The following is an 18,153-nucleotide window of genomic DNA, read 5'->3' on the forward strand; positions in this document are numbered from 1 at the left end:
TGTGAATTTTAATAGAAATACTCATGCAAGGGAAAAAGAGGATGTTCTTAGAAAAGTGAAGCAACTCAGGTGATGAAACACATGCTCAAATATGCGCATCACTGGGAATTATATGAATGAGGAAAAATTTATGGTGATATATCAGTTACTTCCGTCAGCTCTTGGTCTGAAAGGTTTCTCCTTTATCAATGCATTTATTCAGAGATAATGACATCTCTTGAACCAATCACTTGCTATTGCCAGTAGCACTTAGCTCCTGTTAGCACTTTGTGGAACCATCAGATCAAGTGAATTAATCTGTGACAAGCACAGTAAAGAACAGCAGCATTTATCATCTCTAAGGTCATCCCTCACAGCAGCATTGTCAAAGCAGCAGTCCCTTCTCATAGCAGGACTTTTCACTAAATAAGTGACCTTGATGGCCCATATGTTCCTCCTTCATTTGTTTCAGATATATAGCTTTCAAAGCTCATAATAATGAAGATTATACAGAAGCGGCATGGAAAAATATTACGGTAGTGATGGCATAGCAGAACAGGCTGCTAAGAATAGCTAAGAGGTGGGGAGTTTTTTGTTTGTTTTGGCTTGGTTTTTACATTTGGAATGGAGTGTCCTGTTGGAACATGAAATTTGGAACTGGAGGTCAGAAAATTCAGGCCATGGATAAAATGACGTATCTTCCAACTGCAACAGTAGGAAGGAAGAAAAAAAAAATTCTGAATATGGTAGAAAACACCATAGGTATGTTAGCTGACTTTGAAGGAAGCTAATATACTAGAATTCCTGAAAATAATGCCAACTAGTTAAATAGGCAGAATTGACATTGACTTGAAAAGACCATGAATTTACTATCTACTCGCTAGGAAACTTTTATATTCCTTTTGCTCAACCTTGTAGCTGGGGAGCTTTTGACAGCAGGGGGTGAGGGATGTTTATTTAATTAATGGTGTTTATCCTTGGGTCTTAATGTGATTATGCTGTCAGTCTATCCCTATTTTCCCTGCTTCTGCCTCTCCCTTCCTGTCCTCACTCACTTTTAAACTTTAGACTGACTTCTTCCAAATTTGACAAAAGAGTGAATGTCTTAAAGATAGATAAATTCTGCCAGCCTATAGGACAGATGATCCTATAAGCTTGAGGGAAGGCTGGCATTATTTTGCCCATTGCTGGAAAATGGAAAATTTATCAGAACCTTCCTGGACATTCTCTTTTTCTTCATATGGATTTTGTTTGGGTGGATCTTTTAAGGCATCCTTTCTATGGCAGAGGTTTCAGACATGTGGCAGTGCTGTGTCTGAGGTCATGATTGCCCAAGGTCAGCATCCTGTAGCCTGCAGGTATGTGCAGCTGGTTTGGAACCTGCACGAAGATGAAGAGACTTGCAGACCAAGAGCAAGTCTAAGGTGTTGGAAATATGTGTACCAACACTTTAAAAAAAAAAAAAAAAAAAAAAAAAAAGAAAAAGAGTATTTAGACTGTGCTATATTGCATACATGCAGTGTGTATTTCTTTTGGATGATGCTGTGGTAGAAAGGCTCCCTTATCCACAGGAACCCTGGAATGAAGCCTGTTTTCCTGGATTACAAGCTCTCACTTGATTTTTTTTTTTTTTAAATTATTATTATTTTTTTTTTCCCCCTTGTGGTTGGAGCATTTATAAAGTTTCCCTCTCAAAGGACATGCTTGATTTTTCTTAACTGGAGAAGAATCAAGTCTAATGTGATTATCATCATAGGAAAATCTATTATTATAAAAGTGTTCAGTACCATTTGTGCTTAATGGTCTGCTTCTCTTAATGATTTCCTTTAAGAAAAAAATGATAAAAGAACAAAAAAGGCACCTGCATGAGTGTGCATAAGTTTCAAAGACAGAAATGAAACTACACTGTAATTTACTTGTATCTCCTGTATTGCAGAGAATTCAGTTTTAATGTAGCTATCTCGTTAAAACTATGCTTGTTGATAGAAATTTTAACATCTGAAATATAATGTTAGAAGATAAAAGAGGAAAAAAGCCTGAGGTAAAGTTACTGTTTTTCTTGAGATTCTTTTTATGCTTTTGGCTTGTTACAGCAAGACTGTACAGTGAGAGAGAGTAATGGACTTCTTCAGCATCTGTTATGCCTGTACTTTTTCCTTACAGATCTCATGTACAGTGTCAGTATTTCTTTGATTGTATATATTCCTTAACTCGCATGCTTTATTTCAGTCTGGTGTCTCAAATAGGTGTTTAGTCTTTGTAATTATTTAGTCCTCCTTACTTACTCAGCACAAGTTTCATTGTTTGTATAGTTGCTCTTTTTAAATGAAAGATGAATGCATTCTGCAGCTGTTACAGAGCACTCTTGTATCTCACTGAATAATGCGCATCTGTGAATATAGGTGAGACTCACAGAGCTGATAACTCTCTTGACCAGTAATATCTTATATGATTGTTTTATAGGAATACCTATCTATATAATGATTTAATTATATTTTTGGTCAAGGTCTGTCAGTCAAGTGATTTTCCACTCTAATGTCAAACATGGGGATACTAGTTCAGTACCTTCTAAGTAAGTAATGTCAAAGTAGTAGACTTGTAATCAAGCTGAATTGAACAAATTATCAAAATCAAAATGCCATTAAGTCACTCTGTCAAGGGACACTTACAATTCAGTTTAAAAAAAAAAAAAAACAAAAAAAAAACAACCCAACCCCAAAATTAGACTGCGACGATTTTTATGCTATAGTCTTTAAACAACACATTGTATTTGTATGTATGTGCTTCGTTTGATTCCTGTGTTTGGGTGTGGTGGTGTGTTTTTGTTTTTTTTTTAAGATAAACAATCTCTTTGACATTTATAAGCTTTGTAGCAGGGCTCTTAACAGGTTGATTGTAGTTTGACTGTTGCCTTTTCCAGACCTGTGTTTTCACCCCCAGCTGCCAAGTGCACAGAGATGAGAAATAATATAAAATAAATGGTTCTTTCGTTTGTAATTATCTTTGGATCTCATATTTCAATGACGTATGAAACACTGTGGCCTTTGGTATAGCTGTAGCCTGAATTTAACAAAGTATTCAAGTAGGTGCTTTAAACCTGGTGGAGATGCCTGTATTCTGCAGAACCCTGAAACATGGTCTTAAGTTTGTTTTCAGCAGAATGTTACTCTGTTCATAAGTTAACTGTTGCTCATACGCTGAATAGAGTTTGATATAAAGACTGGCACTAATTATGGCTGTAACAAATGGATATATGATTTTTGGTAGGCTGGTGCTGTATGGGTAAATAGTAATGGAAACAAACTGAGAAAGAATAGTGCCTCAATTTCAATGGATGCAGTCACTGTCATAGTTACAGGAACCAAATGGAGCTCATTTATTTTGTGAGAACTCGAGAAGGGATATTGTTGGCAAACTATTGCCTTTCCCTACACTGATAATGGCAATTGAAAAACATTGCATTGAGGCACCTACCTCTGAGTCCTTCATTGGCTGAAATAAGAAAAGTACAGATATTTTACTAAAACTGAAACTAACTTGATTTTTTGTTCATGAGCTTCTTACACCTTTATTGTATGTAATTATGGACTTTCTTCAGTAGTACAGATAGCTTGGGTTAGGCTCCCTGTGATGATGTTGAGAGGGACATTCATTTTGTGTGTAATGTTTTGCAGGTTGCTAGTGGTTCATTCCTCATGTGCTACAACAAAGGAAATAATCTTAAATGGTGTGTATTGGTTTTAAAGTTAAATATTTTGGATTTCTTTTTTTTTGAGTCAAGACCAGACATATTTTCTTATTTTTCCTAATCCTTCTTGCTAGGGCTAAGCAGGCAGAGAACAAAGGCTGTAAATATAAATTCTGTATTCACAGCAGGATTTGTTTGGCCCTAGCGTAGGGCTCTAGGCCAAATGGCCAGCAGCAGTTCAAAGGAAGCTATATATATCAAAGAATTTACATGTGTAAAGGCAGGTCACAATTTTTTTAAAAATGTATTTTGGGATATAAATTATATTCAGATTATGAGTTTGACATTTCAACCACATGATCCATGTCTCAGGGAATGCCAAAATCACTCAGTCCAAGTTGAATAGAAGGAAGGAAGGAGGGAAATTGTGCCTGAAGAAGTCTGTGCTCTTCTGTTCACCAAACCCTATGTTGATGGGTAGTTGCTCCTGTGGGTTTGTATCAAGCTTGCCCAGTCTGCCTAGCATCACTTCTCACTGAGCCCTGGGCATGGATGTAATTGATTTTGCTCAGCCTTTTGCAATTGGGTGTTAGGTGTCACTAGGTATGACATATCCAAGAGGCAGTATTCAGTCAGTACCTGCTGTTGAATCCAGCCACATAATGAATAATTTACTTCATTAGTGGATACCTGAACAGCTGTGAATAAATGCATTGTTCAGTACTGTTGTTTAAATACCATACTGTTGGCATACAGAACAGTTCTTGTGAATTTGTAATTGTGTTTATGATTTTGCTTTGATATTACTAGGTTCCTTTGTATAGAGCCATTTCATCAAGCAAACACAGTGTATGTTTGGCCACATGAACCTCAGTCTTTTATACAAAAACTTTTCAAAACTAGGTCAGAGTTGGCCTTTAAGTAGTCCTTAGGTTGTCTTCTCCCAAATAAGGAGTAACAATATCAAGTGATTCCTGGCTCCTTGTATCTTTATAGAGGTAAAATCAGCAGTATGCGCTGTTCCCAAGCACATCGGCCTTTGAGTTACTACAGTATGTCTTAACATCGCTGATAAAGCTAGGTATAATTGACTTCTGTCTTCTTTCTGCTATTTTGTGAGTTTGAATTAGCAAGTGTTCATATATCCTCACTATTGATTTCTCATAGATGAAGTTCTGTAACAAAGGCGGCACTAAGTGCATGGTCAAATGGAAAGAATGGTTAAATAAAAGAAAAAGCATCTAGGTAGCAGGCCTGAATCAAGTAGTAGCTGCTGGGTTTTTTTAAGGGTCTGATCAACAGAATCTGATTTTTGACCCATCTCTGCTGAGGAAGGCAAACAGAAATCCTCATGATAAAAGAGTCAAGTAGTGACGACACTGAAACTAAAAACTATCTGAAAAACTGACTCTCTGACTATCAACTAGAAACTAGTTAGTGAGTTAAGTGAGCAAAATCTTCATAATTTCTGTTAAATTTTACAGACTGGCCAATCCATGTATCTTGCTGAACTTATTTCAAAAACATGTTGAGACAAATGCACTTGCTGAGAAAGGTTCAAGAAGGAAGTCAAGAAGACTACATGAAATAAAACAGCTTCTCTGTTTGAGCTGCATATAAAAGAATTCACCCTCACCCTTCTCATCAGGCATTTCCACCATTTATACATTCAAAATGACTAAGTGAATTACTAAGCAAAATGACATGAAGTCCTCCATTTGGAGTAATATTTCTTTTTTTGATGAAAACATTCTTCTACCTTACAGGAAGACATTAGTTTCCCAGTTCCAATGCTAGACATGCATGGTCATGGACTCCTAGGAACCCGTGAGTGCCAGATTTCTAACTCTGTTCTCTGAAAGCAGAAGAGAGAATCTGCTCTGCTGTTTTTCAGGAGAAGCATATGCACAGCACAAAAACCAGAATGTTATATCACGGCCAGGGAAGCACAAAGTCTTCACTGGCCATATGGCCCTCTGGGGACTTGACTGTTTTGCTTTTGATTATGTATACTACTATACTGCTTGTCACACCATAAATTAACCTACCTTTTCTGAAACTTCTCCAACTATATTTGTTCCTAGATTAGAGAGGAATTCTGATAAGGATATGTATTTTGTAATGCCTGCTTCCTTCCATGATTCTGAGCTTGTTGGCACTTCTTTAAAAGAAAGATCAAGTAGAAGCCCTCAGGCGCATCCTGCCAAGCCTTTAATGCTACTGTCTGTCACAATCTGAAGAGCATACTGACATCCCTTTAAAGTGGTCCTTTCTTCCGGTGCTAGTGTTTCTCATACAGTGACATGCTTCCTCCCTGGCAACAGTGGCTCCTGCTAGCATAAAAAATTTACCTGGGGCAGTTGCTCTGAATATCAGTGATTGTTTGAACATGACTTTTGAAGCTTCTTTTACCTCATGGCTCAAGAACCAAATAGCATCTCTGTTATCCTGAGAGAAAGCAAAAGGTACTTAGCCGGGTGTTTAGCTTGAGTCCAAAGTCAGTCAGTGTATAGGTTCTTCTGCTGGGTAGTTTTACTAATAAACCTTTTGTTGCATCTCTTCCAATCTTGAAGGCTGTTGAGAAACAGTCAGGTTGCCAGTTCGCTTGCAAACAAAATATTGTTGGCTAATGAGCTGCCTGCTGTATTCTCACTCTGAGTGCCACTACTGTAGTTTTCTGTAATAAAACACAGTATAGAAGCCTGTGACCCAAAGCTACAACCTGGGAATGTCTGAGTGGCAAGAGGGGCCAAAGTCATTGAAGTTACTCAACATTGTGTATCAGTGGCATCCTGTAGTCTGGGTCGGGTGATACCTTGTGCCTCAGTTTTTGTATTGAGGCAGATCTCTTACTTGGATGAAAAAGAAAGTCTATAACATATGACTGTAGATTTCAGAATGGCCTGAATGAATCTGTACTTTTTAAATACGAAGCTCTACCAAAAAATCAAAATGTTATTGGAGATTTAATCTCTGAATTGCCAGTCTTCGTTTGTGACTCTCTGTCTTATTTGCTTTCTCCTGAGGCGCTACCTAAAACCGACTTGCCATTCTCACTTGTCTCTCTGGGCCATTGGTGTCCCAAGCTCAGACACCCTGCAACACAAATGCCACACCACTTCATCTGGTTCCTGAGGTGTGGCGGAGCAGAATGAGGCTCTTTATTTGGCTCAGCCAGCTGTTCCTGCTCTCCCTGCCATTCCCTCACTTCCCAAACTTGCACTAGACAACTCTCTTTTGAAATCTACAGCCATGGACTGCATAGGCTGCTATATTTATCAGAGCTTATAGAGCAATGTTGCATATCCAAAGAAAAATGAACGTTATTTTTAAAGCACTAATAACTAGGAGATACCCGTTCTCTAAACCACCGCTCGCTCAGGGATGTCCTTATCCTTTTTTCTTGACTCAAGCAGTTGCTGTATTCAAGGTACATTTTCTCTTTCCAACTTTCCATTCTTTCCTGTGTGAATTCAAAGAAGATGTAAGTTAAGGTAGTGTTGGAAAAAAAAAAATGTCTGCTTTAAAGGATTAGGTTTCTGGGAAGAACATAGGCTAACATCTTGTATTCAAATAAACTGATTTTATAAGGGCCATGAGCTTTCTCATTAAGAATTAAAGTAATTTATCACCTTTATTTCATGGGTCACCACTCTGTTGTGTCTAAGAATGTCTCATTTCATTAAAGAAATATCTGTATGTATGTGAAGGTTTGCATCGAAAGTTACTTTGTATGTGTAGTCACCTAATTCTGTTAGTAATAACTTCATATAGAAATGTTCCAGAGAATTTTCTTTATTCTTTCTAGAACGTTATAATCAAATGTGCTCAAGTTAATATTTGTGTATCATGCATTTTCTCATACCTACGAAGATTATTTCTACTTTTTTTTTCCAAAACTGATTTCAGGGAACTTTAGTTCCCTTGGTAGACAGAATGACCTTATTTTGGAGCCCTCCAAATATATGTATATAAAAAGAAAATAGCAGGTATTATTGTAGACAGAACATAAACTAATTTTCAGTCCTAAAAAAAAGTTACTGTATATGCTGAATGAAGATTGACTAGTATGGCAGTGTCTCTTTAAGGTTATTGTTAAGAGTAAGAATGTATGAAAATGATTCACCAGGGCTGCCGCTTGTCTCCAGGTTCCTATAACAGGGAGATGATCTCAATCTGCCTTCATGCTGTTAAAATGATGCATAAGCCTACCAGCATTCTCAAATGATGGAGTATTATTGCAGCCTCTAAAAAGTTGGGCACTGAGATAATTTGGCTGATGTTGGAGAAAGAATGTACTGTAACCCCTGTGGCTCAACTTTCATTGAATAAATATGGCATGCTGCTGCTTTTGTTCTCCTTGTGTATGGAAGAACAATTAACATGTCAAAAAAGAAGCATCACAGAATGTTCTGGCTCCTTCCTTTAAAAGTGTGATTCCACACTGAGCTGTGTTTTTGAAGTTATTGCACAAGATTCAAGGTTTTATCTCCAAAATATCAGAGGTAGTCAATCTTATGCTTTCATGGAAAGATATGTTACGGAAGTTGGAAGAACTAATGAATACCATATTACTTTAGCACCTATCATATGTTTTAAGAATAGGACATATTTTTATTGCTAGACATAAACAGGATCTGCAATATGACTACGGCAGTAGAGTTGTAAAAAAAAATTGGGTTTTGTGTAGAGGTAGATGGCTATGATCATAGTTGCCTTTTGTTTTAATTAAATCAAATAAAAATAAGCTTCATCAGTTGTCCACGATAACTCATTGTGGGGATTTGTTGATGAGCTGAAGATTTCCATTCTTCTCTTTGGCTGTAGGAGAGATGCAATGAGATATATTAAAACCTTTGTAAGACTTGATTACAGATTTACATATTTTCAGGCTCTTGGCAGTTATGACCTTAACTAATTTTTTTAAAGTAGGAAATTATGCCTTCTCTCTGTGTTTTCTCTTTTTTTAAAATTTTTATTCTTTGTTTGTTTGTTTTGTTAGTCCCTTACCCCTTGCTGTTGAGGGAACTTTGCTTATGAGTCCAGCAGTATAAAAAAGCTTCGGTGAAATATAACTATTTACAGTATCTAGAGAAGTTTGAATTTCCTACTTCATAGTTTGAAATTTGCATGAGAGAAGCTGTGAAGAGCAGATTCATTAGGTATTTCTACCGAAAAATTGTTGTTAATTTTTGGGTGGATGTTTCTGGCTGTAGAAGAGTTCTGCATTGCTGACAACAATATGGAAACTTAAGTTCAGTGTAACACAAAATCAATAGAAAACAACTTTTATAATTTCTAATTCTCCAAGTGTGAATGAACAGTGATTAGTTCTTCTTAAGGTTGTTTGAATTTTATTCTGTCTAAACCAGATACAGCTTGCCAGTATCAAAATAGTGATTGGAAGCTATGTGGTAACGGTGAGAAGCAAGCATAGTTTCATATTAGTATATGTTTTGCAGAAGGTTAGTGAATTAGCCTGCTTTTCGTGATTAGAGCTTCCTTAAAGCCATTTGCAAATAAAACGGTTGTATAATGCCCTATTTGGTAAAAAATAGGAAATTAAAAATCTTAGAATTTGCAAAAAGGCAATAGTAGGTCACAGGCTGCAGTTATTAAATATTTGTTGCATCTTTAAATAATCTGTGCAAAATGCTATTGATATCTAATTTAGTAGAACAGCAGTCTTGCAAGACAGTATTTCAAGTAGAGTTTGTGTAACTTTGTAGCATACTCTTTTCTTTGATAACACCTCGCTGTCTTGAAGCATACTTTCTAAATCATTTAGGAGTTCAAAGACAGTTTCCTTCTGAAATACATTATAAGACGTTTTTTACCTTTATTTCTACTTGTGTTTAACAGGAGAACCCTGAGAAACATGTCAATAAATCAGAACATAAATTTTAACACTAATATGATTGCATCTGTCTTGAGAAAGGTTTGTTACTTCTTAAGGGTTTTCTTAGTGCAAGTGCAGCATATAGGCAACTGCAAATTGCATTTGAGGCGGTACATTGTATCTTGCTACTGGTGAAGCTGGAGTGCTTAGTGCCATGAAAAGAGCGAGAGACAGGCGTGCCCTTAGTTTATATTATTCTGTCACTGAAAAAAACCCCAGATAAATATGTGCCTTTGTACTGATAAGAAAGCGTCTGTAACAGGTACTCAATCTTTAACTTGACTGCTATGATATACCCTGCTTATTAGGTCTTACTCATTCTCTGGCCTGCGTGCAATTCTGAAACCAATAGTTTTACCTAAGATGAATTGGGTAATTCTGAATTCTTGTGGCAATACCATAACTTCTGTTTTGTGAGGAAATATTTCCCATTGTACCATGTTTCAGTCTGAGGAAGAACTTGAGATGATGTAATCATGCTGGATAAAAAATTACTCCATCTTCTTTTAGTAACATACCTTTCTGCATTGCATGCATGGTAAAACTCAGGTTCTAGAGTCTTCAAAGTACAAAGTGTTTGGAGATACTGTGATCAAATGCTGTAGACCCACTGCTGCATCAACCAGTGGGTTGTATCCAGATGGGTATACTTTAAGACTGCAATATAGTGCTTCAGAACAGCTTCATGTTTCCCCTATGTCCTGCTATACTAATTGTTTCTGGATTTCATAGTGATCACATACTTTTTTTATCTGCTTAGCAGTATTTTGACAGTCCTGGTAGGTTCATGCCAGTCGTCCAAACTGTTGTTCTGAAATTTAGCCTGAAAACTCCCAACCTCTGACCTGTGCCTCAAAGTGTTGTGCTTTGCAAGAGTCAAGGATTTGCCTCTTAATTTCTAGATGAATGTAGATTCCTAAGAGTTTCCTCTAAAGCCTGATCACAAATTTCTGCCTCACTGGATTTCTTGATTTACATGTTTCCTACCCTTGATTGCTTGGAGGGCAAATCTTGCAGCTGCTGGCACTGATTGGTTTCTAAATATAGGGAAATCTTGCTGCAGGAACTTTTGAGACAGATCTGATAAAAGAAAAGGTGAGAAACTCCTCTCTGTTATCAGAAAGTGGTAGTTGAAGGTCAATTTTATGTAGGCCTCTGTAATTTATCTTGCTGCTACAACTTAGATGAAAGATTAAATTTACCCTTTTCTGCATAGAACTCAAGTAATCAGTCTTTGGGTGAGGAATTAGACCAGAGTTGTAGAGTTAGTATTTATTTTTTCACCATTGATTAAGATGGACTGCTAAGTAGCATTGTAATTCCTCTGTGATTCAAACAGTAACACTAGTGATGACACTTCTCCATTTTCCCCATAAGGTCTTGCACGCTTGCATGTCACCTAGCACTCACTTTTAGGGCGGACCCCTGTGTCATCTGTTCTCATTCTCCACAAAGCTTTAACTCTGCACGAGTCAATAATTTACAACTTTTTCCTCAATGTGCTTTTTCCCCCTCAGTTGAAGTCACTGCCCTTACAGCAAATGTCTGTGGGGCTAACATTGCAGAAATGTTTAGTTAAGTGTGAAGTCATTACCCCAATGTGGTAATTTGACAGTCCATTGTGGCAGGAGAAAATCTTCTGCACTAGCCCAAATGGCTATGTTACATCATGCGAAACATGCCCTTCATACTGCGGCTGCTTCTCCATGTTTCAGAGTTCTTGTTTTGCAAGTGAGAGAGATGCCATTTATTCTCAAAGAATAGATCAGAATTACATTCAGAAGGTTTATATATAGAAAACCACAACAATCAGGAGTTACTTTAGCCATGTCACAGCTTGGAAGCTTGATTACAATTATTCTGTACTTAACCATGAAACATCATCCCATTATTTTTCTTGTACGATGGAAACATAAAAATAAAGGCATGAGTAACTGACTATACGAGGACACAAAAAATACTCAAAAATAAGCCTATTGCATGAGGACTGGAACCTTCTAATTCCTGGGCACCGGAACTGTGAAAGCAGTATTTTCTTCTCTTCCCTACTTTAAGGGACGCTTGGAACAGTTCACATCCAGATTTTCAAACACAGAGACTTTTGAATTAGGAGCTTTGAAGCAGCTTGCTATAATGGATCAGTGCAAATTAACCACTTTCTGGGAAATATAGCATAAAGCTTACTTTAAGGGTTTCGAATGTAACATAGTCTGAACTGGTGCTCAGGACAATTTTGATGTGTATGGCCTTAATCAGAAAGAGAACTCTCTGGAAGATGATTAGGATGAGAACTAGAAGATGAGGATTATGGTAAACACTGAGGAGCTGCTACTGTTACAAAAGCAGAAAACCCAGGCACAGGGTTGGTTTTTGGTGTGAATGTTAAAGCTTGAAATCTGCTATTATCTGATTAGAAATGAGCTTTAAAAACTCTAATTGAGGTGAATATAACAGATACCTGTGATCTGTGTTGCTACTGAGGAAGAGTAAAGCCAAGTTTAAAAAAATTACTGGAATGTTTTATGAGACTGTTGGAGAATATTTAATTATGGACCTTCACTAAATTTTTTGTTTCCTGGCTTTTAGATGTGATTTTCTTTTTTAAGGATAGAGCAGGCTATTTCATATTGTAACTTAAATATTAATTTTTTATTTTATTGTTTTCTTTATTGTTCAGTTACATGCCTTTTAAAAGTATATTATGCTTTCAGTCCCTAATGCAGTTTCATTTGTTGGAGAGTAAGGTACATTCTGTCTAAAAAGAAGTATAATACCCTCATAAATGAAATCATAATACAGACTAGAGAGAGACTCATGGAAATGGTGTTATCCAGGGTGTTTTCTGTCACAAATGTCTGTATTTGTCAATTCATATTTTTATTTAGAGAAATAAAAGGCTTCTCACATTTGCAGGGAGAAGGAGGAAAAATATGTTTCTATGTGTCCATAAATACATAGATATGAAAGACTCGGATAAACTAGTGACAAGCATTGTGAATAAACTTCTGAGTAAACCTTAAAATCACATAGTCATAAGTGCTACCATTGTTCCCTTCACATTGCCTTTTATCTTCCTTTTTTCGTCCTCTGCCAGAAATGTTTTGTACCTAATACCAGATCTTAATGATTTATTATTAGATAAAACTCTTTAATGTCAGTAATGTTTGACAGTTTGTCATGACTGCAAAAGGAATGCAACCATCTTTGATTTAGTCACAATTTTGATCTGCTTCCTTTTTTGTAAATTTTTCCTAAAACACCATGCAGTCCTTTCTGTGTATTTTTTCAGCCCCAGGAGCAAATGTTTCAGTGTTCCTTTTTCTGTTATAAAGATCAATGCCAGGAGCCTGATGCTCATAAGCAATCCTATTATAGCAAACCAGTATTCACATACACTGCAAGAAAACAGTTTAGTAAAGAAACAGATTTAAGTTTAAAGCTTGCAAAGGATTACTACAAACAGCATAGAAAAATTACTTTTTGGAAAATCATTACAAGTATCATAAAATTATCCCTTTAATGTCATTTAAACATCCTTTGTGTCTGTAATAAGTATACATTTAATTTTGATGAGCTACTTGCAAATAAATTTAGGAATACCAGAAATGAGGATGCTTTTTTCAGTCACTTGTGTCAATTGCAGGGTAATTGGCTGGTTCTTCAGAGGACTTGTAGGAAAAGCATTGGAGTACTGTCAGCATTTGACTATGCTTTCTTATTTCCTTACTGTACGGTACCCATAATTCAGCATAAGTTGCAGGCTCTAACCACAAAGATTATTTTATGCTAAAGAGTCTCTAAAAGCAAGGTCAAAATGCTGCTGTGTGGACTAGGTGGAAATGTCAGCTACAACTCGTGTAAAAGCTGAAGAAGAGAGTGAAATGAAATATATGCTAAATAGATCCTCTTATTGTATGTAGCGTGCTCATGTTGATAGGATGAATGCATTAATCAATGAGTGTCATGGTTTAACCCCAGCCGGCTAGCTGTTGTGCTGTTAGGTGAAAACGATAGTTAACACAGCTAAAAAAAGAAGGTTATACATCTCATCTTTAAATCCAGATTTGCTCCTTGAAGACAGACAGGCACCTACAGAAAATGTTAAGGTGTTAGGTCCTTGTGTACATGCAGTACAGCAAGAGCATTTTGGGTAAAAGTTACAAGTCTGGACAAATACTCTTGTTTTAATCTAAACTATTGTATCTGGTGGAGGCCGGGGTGGGGGGGGGTATGTTGCACAGCAGTAGAAGACCATAGTAAAGTGTCAGCATGAATTTTTGTCTCTACTTTTATCTGTTTAAGAGTTAAAGACAGATCATTAATATTATTTTAATACAGTGTTTTGTGGTTGAATGTTCTGTTACAAATCCAGGCTGAAATACGCTGTGATATAGCGTACTCTGGAAGAATTTGAAATGGATGGATAAGCTTGACTACTCAGAAATAATCTTTCTTCCATTCTGAGTTTGAGAAGAATACTGCTAAAGAAGGCCTTCGTTAGCTGTTAGTTAATTTGGGACAAAATACTGCACTTAATATTTAGTAAATGGAAATGAAGGTGTCTCATGCTGATTGATTTTATTTCCCTCATACATTTTGCCCATTGCTCAAGCTGTGGCATTTTTGATACCAGCTAATTAGGTTCATTCTGTGTAGATGGACAGCCAAAGTGACTCAGCAGGGCAGAGTTAAATTACTTCCGTCCGTCCTGCTATGCTTGTTAGCAAGTCATGAATATCCTGATACTGTTTTTTTTATTAGTTGGTATGTTTCAGTATTTTCTTCAGAGAAATTGTGAATCATGGGCTAAGAATTACCCTACAAGAAGGTTTTAGATATGTTTAAGGTGATTATCTTTTTCCTTGGAAATATCCTGTAACCTAGTGTTTTGCCTAAAATGTTTTGATGTTCTAACATTTATACTGACTCATTGAAGTATGGCAGCTTTGTACAAAAACTCTTTGCAAACATTTGCCATGTTAAGACCAGTAATATAATTAATGTGCCTTAGAATAAATTCTGTAGTCCTCACTTTTTAGAAAGAAGAACTGTTACAGAGTTGTTAACACTGGAAAATCTTTGAGAACTAGAATCCTTCGGAACCAGGAAAAGGTGCAAAGGCAGAGGATTACACAGGTCATTCTTGTCTATGTTAGTGACTTCAGGAAAAGAACAGGTTTTATTAAGAATGTAGCTAAATAGATGCATCTCAGGGACAAAACTGGTACAGTGTTTTTATATTAAGCATAAACATAGTGTACATAGACAAACTGGTCTTACAAACCAAGCAGTAGAGTCCATGCTGTTAATTTCTTTCTCATGGGAGGCTTTTATCATTTTGCATTGTATTTTTCTTTAGCATTCATCTAAGATTCTTCCAGCATCTTGGACACTAATCGTTCAATACACAGCAGCAGTTCCAAATGAATACCACTCCAAAAATGTTAGTTTATATTTACCATTTCTTCCTGGATCATGATAGCTAACTGGTTATGCTGTTTGCTAAGCAGTCTTCTTGATTCTCCCGTGTATTACCTTAAATATCAGCTGGGTAAGGAAAGCTGTGATGGTGCCTCAGATGTTTTGCTGTACTGAGATATAAGATTGTTTGTGGGCCATGGTAGCAATGGTAGAATTCTCTCTGACTGAATTGCCTGTTCACTTTAATTAGGCAGAGACGTGAGGTTGGCTGGTGCTAAATGAGTAAGCACTTGGTCCTCAGCATACAGCTCCCTGTGAAAAATCACATTCTGCTGATGGGATCTTAGTATACTAAAGAATTTTTCTTTTGAGTGGAAATTGTTCTGGTTTTTCAAGTATGACTCAGTAAATTTCCGAAGCAGATGTGTATAATACTCGCCCATATATGCATACAGGCCTATCTGTTAACCATAATTTGCATAAGTCTGAATGTTCAGGACCTACTTGATGATCTTTTAAGATGATGAGGGATTTTATTTTCAACCGAATATAAAGCCACCTTAAACTATGAACATAAAATATTTAATCAAACTGAAATGCCTGGTATGATAGATTCTGCAGGCCTAAAACACATTTGCGTGGATGCTAGATTATGTTCACGGGTAGAAATTTCTTTTAAAACTTAGCATTGTTTGCTTGAAAATATGGTTGGTTTTTTTCAGTCAGGTTTTTTAAAAATGTAATTTTTGAGAATTTCTTTCAGTGAAATGTTAACTATTTCCAGAATCCTAACTTAAAGAATCCTCAGTGAAAGTACTTATTTAAACACCTCTAGCACACTGGTAGGTGCTGTGGGTGCACATCTGCTTCAGAAACCCCTGAGTACATGAAACAGGCTGGTTTCCTACAAACTGCTCAACTAGTGGGTCTTAACATTGTTAATCCTAGGATGTTAAACATCTTGCTTACTCAGGGGTAGATCTTTCTCCTGTTTTTAAGAGGAGGCTGGGAAGAGTGAGAGATGTGCACACAGAGTCACAATGCATTTAAAGCTTTGGATAACGTAATTGAACTGCAGATACAGAAATTGAAATGGCTACTCTGCTATGCGTATTTCAGTGATTTGAAAATACTGCCTTTCGTATATATTGAGCAATGTATTTAGGAAATACTAACAGAAAGATAACTGCAATAATTGCATGCTTTTTCAGTTTATCTTTATTTATCTCAGCTACATAACCGACACTGAGTGGGGTTTTTTTCCCCCCACAATTTTCTTTGTTCCAGCAGGATTGATGAAATCTGATGAAATATTACTCAGCCCAATTTCATAGTCAGCTTCTGATAATTGCTTTTGTTACTAAATACCTGACATGAACTTTTCGTTTCCCAAATGGATTAGATTATCTAAGCATTGCGTTCCCTCTGGGCATTGAATTTTTCAGCTGATTTCCATCTTTATTTTAATGCTTTTGTAACAATGAATAAAATTGGTTGAGCTGAAAATGATTGATATGACCAGAAGGATGTTTGAACCCTGGAGGGGTTTTTTTGTTTTATTTTTTAAGCTTTTTTTTTAAAAAAACAAAACAAAACAAAACAAAACAAACAAACAAACAAACCCCCCCCCCCCCAAAAAAAAAACCTTCTTACTTGGCTATATCAGAAATGTCTGCTAGAGTTAATGAAGGAAAAGTGAAGCTCTACTGCTTATCATATTAATACTGTTTTGGGTTTCCCAAGAGAGAATTTCTCATTTGTCTCAAGGTGATTTTTTGTGTTGTACTTAAGTTGTCTGAATGATAAATAGTGCCCTAGGTAAGTTGCAGGCTGTATATGTAACGAAAAGTAATATTGCATTTGAAAGTTTTCTGATAAAGTGGAATCCAATTTTACATTGAAAAGCTAAGATGACTTTTAACCAGTTTTTTGCTGAAATTTCATCCGTCAGTCTGAGTGTATTAGGAAATGAGAAATTATTCATTTAAATCTTCAGTGATTAAGGACTGACAAGATTATTTTATTAGAATCACTTTTTTCAAGTAAAGGTAGAAATGATCCTAATTTATTTACCTTATTTTAGAAACATCTATATTTATATAAATATTACATATACATATATTTTATGTATATAAAATATAGATATGTACACAGCAATATATATAATTTTATATATATTTCTGCATTGTTTAGCATAAGAAAAACTTCAGATTAATTCTGAAGTCTAATTGTTTGGGTGCTAACTAACATCAGTATGAAATTATTTCAGTCATCAACATGTTTTTAGATAACTTTGTTATTTTAATTGGTTCCACTTTGTAAAAAGATACAGTGAAGAGAGCTTTGCTAGTACTTCTGGCTTAGTTTTACAGTTCATCTTCAACAAGACCATGACACTCAATTCTATATGTAAACTATATCACACATGATTTTGCAGTAGCTCTGAAGAAAGCTGCTCATGCCACCTGCATTTAGTTGGATGGGAATTTTAATAATTGGCTCATAAACTGAGAGTTCTGCATATCAGTAAATGACAAAATATTCTCTAGCAATCTGACAGCACATATAAGAAACCATAGGGCAGGTTAAAAAGGACAAAATGGTTTCATGTGTGCAATATCTAAATATATTTCCCACAGCGAAAGCCAGCAAGAGAAGGAATATAATAGCTGTTTTACAACACTTAGCAAAAGAGCTGGGATCAAAAATAACTTTCACTTTCCTTTGTTCCAGTGGGGTGTGTGTACTGAAAACGAGTAAATGTGATGTATATATTAAAAATACTTATTTTGAGCATGAACAAAAATCATCATCTTACCCTATTCTTTATTACCCCCATGTAATAAAAGCACTTATATATGTCATTAACAATATGCAATATTTTTACATGTAATTACACTTACTTTTCCAGGTTACTTTACTCACCAATTGCTCTGTGTAACTAGCTCAAATTTGTATTAGTAAGTCTACATTCTGAATACGTTTAGAGAAGAAACACCTGATAATGAAGATGTCTTATAGGCTTGTTGAGTATAAAACAAGGTGCGTTTTTTCTTTATCATATTTACAGAAACCTTTGCTTATGGGATGACAAAGTGGTTGGCAGGAGCATTGGGTACGGTGGGGAGAACTGAGGTTGGGGAATTCTTCAGTTCACTGGGAACCA

This window comes from Mycteria americana, chromosome 8 (genome assembly GCF_035582795.1).
Source record: "Mycteria americana isolate JAX WOST 10 ecotype Jacksonville Zoo and Gardens chromosome 8, USCA_MyAme_1.0, whole genome shotgun sequence".
Taxonomy (NCBI): Eukaryota; Metazoa; Chordata; class Aves; order Ciconiiformes; family Ciconiidae; genus Mycteria; species Mycteria americana.